The following is a 7,866-nucleotide window of genomic DNA, read 5'->3' as shown; positions in this document are numbered from 1 at the left end:
CGCAAGGCTATAGGCGACCTCACTAACTTTGGTTTTGATCAGATTAATGAAGAATCCATTGTATTAGAAGCCTTGATATTAAATTCTCCACTTCATGATAGAATAGTTGAAGAAAACCAGTTTTCACTCTTGGGTATCAACATTCAAGCGAAGAAAGTATCATGGAGTATTCCCCGTATGCTTTCTGCTGAATTGCCACACACCGAACTATATTAGAATGGTTAGAAGATGTCTTGGCGTGCTACCACGACTTCCTATCAAAACAACAACTATATGGTGCTCTATTCGCCTCCCTATTTTCATATGATTACCATAAAGATGTATTCAAAGCATTCCTCGAATGTTGGTGCCCAGCCACTAATACTCTTTATTGTTCTATTGGTGAGCTGTCCATTTCCCTTCGAGATTTATATATGCTAGGTGGTCTCCCCTATCAAGGAAGAATTTATGATGAAGTCATTCCGTGTGCAGACGAACTCTCGAGAGCCAGCAGCAACAAACATTCTCTCCCCTTTAGTTGTTAACATCTATTTTTGGCTTTCCACAGACTTTGCACAAAGTACAAAGGAGAACAGAATGTGAAGATATTTGACTGGATTAATTTTTGGTTCAAAGGTGCATCAAGGCATGTCAGTCTTTCAAAGAGAACGAAAAAAAAATAAAGTTCATCATCCAAGGGAGACTCAAAACCCTTTTGGTGTAATCCCTCCTATCCGGCCAATGTCCACAAATGAAAAGGAAGTATTTATTAACCTTGGTGTAGATGAAGCATCGAGAGACACCACTTATCTAGCCGCTTTTTTAGCATGTTGGCTTTGCAAATTTGCTTTGCCTGCACACCCTGGCAACGTGATTCGTCCTAGAACCTTCAAGGTTACCAGCATGTTAGCAGATGGTTGCAACATTTGTCTTTCCATCTCGGTTTTGGCCAGTATTTATAGTGGTTTGAACGAGATTGTTTCCTCACTACATCCTGAAAGTTGCTCTGCGATATTTCCTATACACTATGTATTTGGATGGTTAAGTGACTATTTCAAAACTAATTTCACCGTTCCTTATACCAAATACTGGCCTCGAATGACATTATATGTAGGAGAAGGAGGAGCAAGACATTTTGACGTCTTTGAAGCACAAAATTTATTCAGATCATATGAAGGAATAATTTTAACTCATTTGTCTAAAAGATATTCAGAACAGCGACTCATTGTGGATAATTTCCAGATGATAAAGGCCGACTCTGACTACCTAGTGCATAGCTGTCGCAACACCCCAAATTGCATATAAAAGTGTGGCCAAGTTTAAATTTATAAAGTGCCACTACTAACTCTAACTACTAATATAGCTAGGGTGAGTAGAGATCGTTGATGAGCGCTGAAAAGTATGCATTGAAACCCCTTAAGCTTAAGTATTCTAGGACCTTTATCTATCTTACATTCCCGTTTTAGACTAATTTCGTGTTATTGTCCTTTTTAGGTGCTTATCCCCAAAATAAGCTAATTCAGCCAAATAAGAGCTTAAAAGAAGCTAACTCAAGCTGGATGGAAGAAAGGAGTGAAGTGGAAGAAGATCGAAGCAAAGTGTGGAAATTCAGCAGGTTCGATCGATCTCAAGGATACTTCGATCGATCGAAAGTTCATCAATCTAGACATTTCAAGATGGATCCAAGCTCTTTTGTTCTTATTCAAAGATCCCATATAGTTCAATCGATCCAATAATTCTCAGATCGATCGAAAAGATTCCATCTTATCCTGTTGTACCACCACACCTACCACTTTTGTCACTTTCCCCAAAATATCTCAGATCTGTCCTCATCCAAAAAGGCACTGCCATGGGAGGATCAATCAGCCGAAGTTTGATAGATCTCAGCCAAGTTCGATCAATCTCAGCATAGGTTTGATCGATCGAACCCTCTCAAGTGCAAATTAAATCAATTTCCAACTCATTAAAAGTTGTCTTATGGTGCAATCATTAGAGGAGCCCTTGTGTACAAGCCTAGACCATTGGGTGTGACATTTTGAGCTACCTATATAAGGATTATGAGCCACTTTTATGAGAGACACACAAGAGTTCTTAGAGACGCAATATACAACATTTTGAGATTGTCTTAGAGAGGAAGAAAGGAGAAGAGGAGGAGCTAGAGACATATTCTTGGGAGGTTTTCTATCTACTTCAAGAAGAAGAGCATTTCTACCATAGAGATAGCCCTTGAGGGTTGGAGGACACCATCCATGAGTGGCTAGACATCCTTTTGGGCCTAGAGTTAGCCCTAAGCATGATTTCTTTACCTTGATTTATGTATTTTTGAGAGGATTTGTGTTGTAATACATGTTTTGACATCTTTATATACATAGATCTTGTTTATTCAATGATTTATGTGGTTTAATTCTTCCAATTGATCATTTCATTCTATCCATATGTCTATGTATGTTAGAATAGATGTTCATGTGTTTATCTCTATTTCTTGTGTTGTTGATGCATGTCTATGTGTGTTGATGTTATAGATCTAGAGATTGCCAAGACATAGTGCTTAATAGAATGCTCTTGTGGTTTATTTGATGGTTCATACTCATTTCTTGATGGATTATGCCTCTCCCTTAGTTTAATTAGTTTAATTTTCATGTCATTAGCTTAGATGTAGTGTAGTTACCTTAGTTGTGAAATGGGAGGACAATCCATGCTTATTGTTTGATGCTCCATACTTATGAATGCAAGTAGTATATTTCTCTAGTTATGTAATGTGTTTGGATTGAGAGCTTAAAGGAAGGATTAATGGCTTAGTTTGATATATTGTGCTATTCATTGTGTTGTATAGACAATTTATACTTAATTAGTCATCCATGCTTGTTGAAACAACCACACACACTCACTATTGTTGCAACATATACTTCCCCCCTCATTAATTGTGAATTGAGTGTTAGGAAAGGTGATGCTTAGTGGCGATCTCTAAGTCCCAAGACCTCTCTCTCTTGTTTTCTCTATCCTTTAATTACTTGTTTTATATTGAGCTTGTTTAATCTTAATTGTAGTCTAATCATCCAAACAACCTACCTTTGATCACTCGACCAACTAACCCTAAGCATTGTTTCCATTACTAGTAGCCCTTTAATCCCTTAGGATGATCCCTATTCACCCTTACTACGTTAGTAATAGTGGTAGTAGTGGTTTTTATAAATTTAAACTTGACCCAAAAGGTTTTTCTTGAACCTACATTCACTACATTAGTTTGGCGTATAGGAACGGCCACCGTCAAATTTTGGCACCATTGCCGGGGATTGAATTGGCAACGCCGTGTTTTGGAAAAAATTAGGGATTAGTACTCTTTTGATCATGTCTTTATTTTTGGTTACTTATTGTGTTTGTTCTTATTTGGTTAGGTGAAATTGAGCAAGGAGGTTAAGCAAAGGAGAATTGAGAAGCAAGGAGCTAAGCTAAGTATAAAAAGGGCTAAAATAAAATCTAAAAAGTGCAAAACATAGTAAGGCTTGGAAATTAAAAATGAATTGAAGTTGCTTAAGGACCTTTTGTAAGATCTTTCTAACTTAATCTTTAGTTAAATCGTCGGCCTGCGTGGAGGCATATTTTTGCATTCTTAGATAAATCATGAGCCCGCGTGGAGGCAATTCACTTTTCTTTGCATGTTGTTTAAGCATAGAAGCGTGGGATCATTGTATGTAGAGATTTGTTGATTGATTTGTTGCTGGGGCGAAGCGATTGTTATTTGTTTGTTATTTACTTTGCTAGTGTATGCATGGTCGTAGGTCATTGAATCCTACTCTTGTCCCTCTAAATTTGTATCTTGAATCGGTTATTCGTAATCCTAGGGGAAGAGGTAGTTCTCATCACTCTATTTCACCAATAGAGGATTTGAATGACGACCATGTGGAGGACCTTGGTCAAATAAACCAACAAGGCAACCTCCACCCTAATGTGCATCATGAAAATGTTCAAGTACCATTAGACATGCCTGACCATTTATTCACCCACAACAACAAGGCCAAGTTCCATTAGAAATGCCTCGGCCAATATTTGTTTCACAACCTCCCATTGTTTAAGCTAATTAAGGTGTTCGTTTAGCACCACCAATTATGAATCCTCCCATTGCATTAAGAGACCATTATGTGCCTAATGAATACAATGCACCCACTTGCATTCAATTGCCCCTATTTAGAGCACATCACTATGAAATTAAACCACAAACTATTCAAATGCTTCCAAACTATCATGGACTTCCTAGTGAAGAACCTTATAAGCAGTTGGATGAGTTTCTTGAAGTGTGTTCCACCGTGAAATACACAGACATGCCGGAAGAAGTTTTAAGACTTAAACTTTTTCCTTTTACCCTTAAAGACAAGGCAAAATATTGGTTCAATAATCTTTGGCCTTTTTCGATAACTTCTTGGGCGGAAATGCAACAAGAGTTCTAGAAAAAGTACTATCCGGTTTCTAGGACCAATGCCACGAGAACTTCAATTAAAGAATTTTCTCAAGGGGATGGGGAAATGTTTCATGAAGCATGGGAAAGATTGAATGATTTGCATAGAAAGTGCCCTTATCATGACATACCTAAGTGGCAACTAGTTCAATATTTCTTTGAAAGTCTACTGGACAATCATAAGGGTATGGTTGATGTATCCATGGGTGGTTCTTATCTTGATAAGCATGAAAATGATGTGTGGCAATTGTATGAAAGCATGAGTGAGAATTTAATGTATATGTCCTTATCTTCTAAAAATGGTATAAACCTAGGTGGAAGGAAGAATGTTAGCTTGTATCAAGTTGATAACTCTAATGATATAGCCGCCGAGATGAAATCCTTGTCTCAAAGGTTTGATCAATTTTTGATCAACCAAAATTCGACGAATCAAGTATCTTCCTCCCCTTCTCATATCTATCATCGTGCATCTAATGAATCATGCATGACTTGTTCAAGTGTCCTGCATTCTACTTCCAATTGTCCCCATGGACATGTGCAAAGTGAGCCTCATGAGCAAGTCAATGCTACATTTGTTAATCAAGGGAATAATCCCTATGACACTCATTACAATTCAAGTTGGAGGAACCATCCAAACTTTTTTTGTAAAAGCCAAGGTGAAGGCCCAAGGTGGTTTTCAAGGAAAGTATGTTCCGCCACCAATGCAAGGCCAAGGTTCCCAAGGTTTTAAATCATCATTATTTTAATCACATGGCAATCAATTTTCTAATTCTCATTTTCCTATCCAATCATCATATTCTCAAGGAAACTCTAGGAGTCCCACCTTTGAAGAGAAATTTTTAACTGCTCTAGGTACTCTAGAGGCAAACACTCAATTGCTTCATTCTTATTCTCAATCCATTGCTAAGCTAGAAACCTAAGTTGGGCAAATAACTATTACCTTAAATGCGAGGGAGAAGGGGAAGATGCCTTTGAATGCCCCACCAAAGTAACAATATGTTGTGGAGACTCATTCCTCATCGAAAGGGCACACAATTGAACATGTCAATGCGGTGACAACCTTGAGAAGTGGGAAGGTTATTGACAACCAAGTAGGTATTCCTAATGAAGAGAGTGAACCGGTGCAACCAAAAGTTGACACCCATCCCGTTTCTTATCATATCCCTCCTTCATTGCATATGAATGATCATTCAAATGAGAAAGTGTTAGAAAGTGATTTGAAAAGTAAGTTCAAAATTGATTTGAAAGATGAAGTGAACAAAGTTTTGAAAAAGGATATTAAAAATTCTTATGTTGAAGATTCTTCAAAGAAAATTTTTGAAAAAACTTTTGAGCCAAGAGCTCCATTTCCGGATGCCTTGAAAGAATCCATTTATCTTGACAAGCAAAAGACCAAGACAAATGAAATCATAGAAATGTTTAGGCAAGTGAAGATTAATCTTCCACTTTTGGATGCAATTAAGTAAATTCTGGCTTATGCCAAGTTCTTAAAAGATCTTTGCACTCAAAAGAGGAAGAACAAAAGCCAAGCAACTAGGAAAGTGGTCTTGATCGAGCAAGTGAGCTCAATCTTGCAACATAACACCCTCCCAAAGTTTAAAGACCCCGGTTTACCTACTACTTCTTGCATTATTGGTGACCATGCCATTAATCGGGCTCTTCTAGACTTAGGAGCAAGTGTTAATCTTCTTCCATACTCGGTATTTGTCAAATTAGGCTTAGGAGACTTGAAACCGACGTCGGTGGTTTTACAACTTGCCGACCGATCCATCAAAAAGCCTAGGGGTATCATTGAGAATGTCTTGATTAAAATTGATAAATTCTTCTTCCCGGTTGATTTCATTGTCATTGACACGGAACCGGTTCCAAGTCCCAAGAGCCAAATTTCCGTTATCCTTGGCCGTCCTTTCTTGGCAACCGCAAATGCCAACATCAATTGTAGGACTGGGGTAATGAAAATCTCATTTGAGCATATGAAAGTGAAGTTGAATGTCTTCAATCCAACCCCAAATTCATTTGACAAGCATGAAGAAGTAAATGTTGTCGAAAAGTGTCTAGACAATGAATGTGAAAGAATGGAGTCTTTGCTTAACACCAAAACTTTAAAAAGTTCATCTTCAACCTTGAATCCAAAGAATGATGTTTCAAAATCTTGTATTGAGAGGGCATGGAAGCCCAAAGATCACATTGACAAAGGACCAACAATCTCCTTTGAACCTAATCCAACAAGTTCTTTAGGGAACCGTTTGTTGGGTGGATTTCAAAGTACTTATCACCCCGATAAGGAGGGAATGCATTACAAGATGTTTGATCCGGGCTAAAAAAGCCCAACGTCTTGCTAGAGACGTTAAAGACTAGTAAATGTTCGTAGGGCTTACAACCCTATTCATCCCTCATTTCTATTTTACCTTTCATTTCTTGTGTCGTCTAGATATGTTTTGGAATTAATACACATGGCTAGGATTTTGATTGAGTATGCATGCACTTTTATTCTGAAAATAGGCATTTTGTCCCTATTCGATCGATGTCAAAAGAGGTTCGATCGATCAAACACTTATCCCTACATCCAATCATTGCTCTGTTTCATCGATCTAAAATTTCCTGCATAAATCAGCCCTCTGTGTATCATTCAAAAATTTCTTTCGATCAATTTGAGTCCACCAAGATCGATCAAAATTACCCTTGGATCGATCTTCACTCCACACTTAGAATTTTTTTTGAGATCCATGAAAAAGGCCACTCTGTGCATCGTTCGAGCTTTTCTGCAGGTTTTCACCTGTTTGATCGATCGAAGTATCTTTTCGATCGATCTCAGCTTAATCGATCTGTGCCATTTTGTTGACTTTGACTTTGACTTTGACTGCATTTTTATTTTTATTTTATTTTATTTTATCTTCAAAAACCTCAAAAAGATTTTTATTTTTATTTCTACTTTTATTTTAGTTTTAAAATTTTCAAAATCCAAATATATATATATATATATATATATATATATATTTTCTTTATTATTCAAAATTTTCAAAATATAAAATATAAAAATATATATATCAATATATATAATAATAATAATAATAATAATAATAATAATAATAATAATAATAAAAATTTGTCGTTTAGTTGACAGAGATCGATCTCAACATTTTTAAGATCGATCTATGTTCGATCGATCGAAAATTTTCCCTGATCGATCAAACTGATCGGGAAATGTTTTTAAAAACAAACCCTAGGGTCATTAGATCGATTCAAAGATCGATCTAAAAACCCTTTCAACCCTCGCCGCTGCAAAACCCCATCTCTCCTACCTCTAGTGAGCCCTCCGGCAAGGTTCTTGAACCTCGAATCTTTCTCCCTCATCTCAGATCTCATCTCTCTTCCCTTAGAACCACTTCTCTTGTCCATTTTGGTAAGTTGAGTTCTAATTTTGGGTTTTGAGT

The 7,866-nt window shown here is 37.1% G+C and overlaps 1 pseudogene; it reads right to left on the bottom strand.

Moving 5' to 3' along the window:
• Positions 1–4,462: 4,462 nt before the first annotated feature.
• LOC132315208 (small nucleolar RNA R71) lies at positions 4,463–4,561 on the bottom strand (annotated as a pseudogene).
• Between the last annotated feature and the right edge of the window lie 3,305 nt (positions 4,562–7,866).

This window comes from Cornus florida, unplaced genomic scaffold (assembly GCF_030987335.1).
Source record: "Cornus florida cultivar Cherokee Brave unplaced genomic scaffold, ASM3098733v1 CherokeeBrave_3.0.0_Hap2_Chr06, whole genome shotgun sequence".
NCBI classification, from domain to species: Eukaryota; Viridiplantae; Streptophyta; class Magnoliopsida; order Cornales; family Cornaceae; genus Cornus; species Cornus florida.
This window is presented reverse-complemented; position numbering and strand designations above follow the sequence as displayed.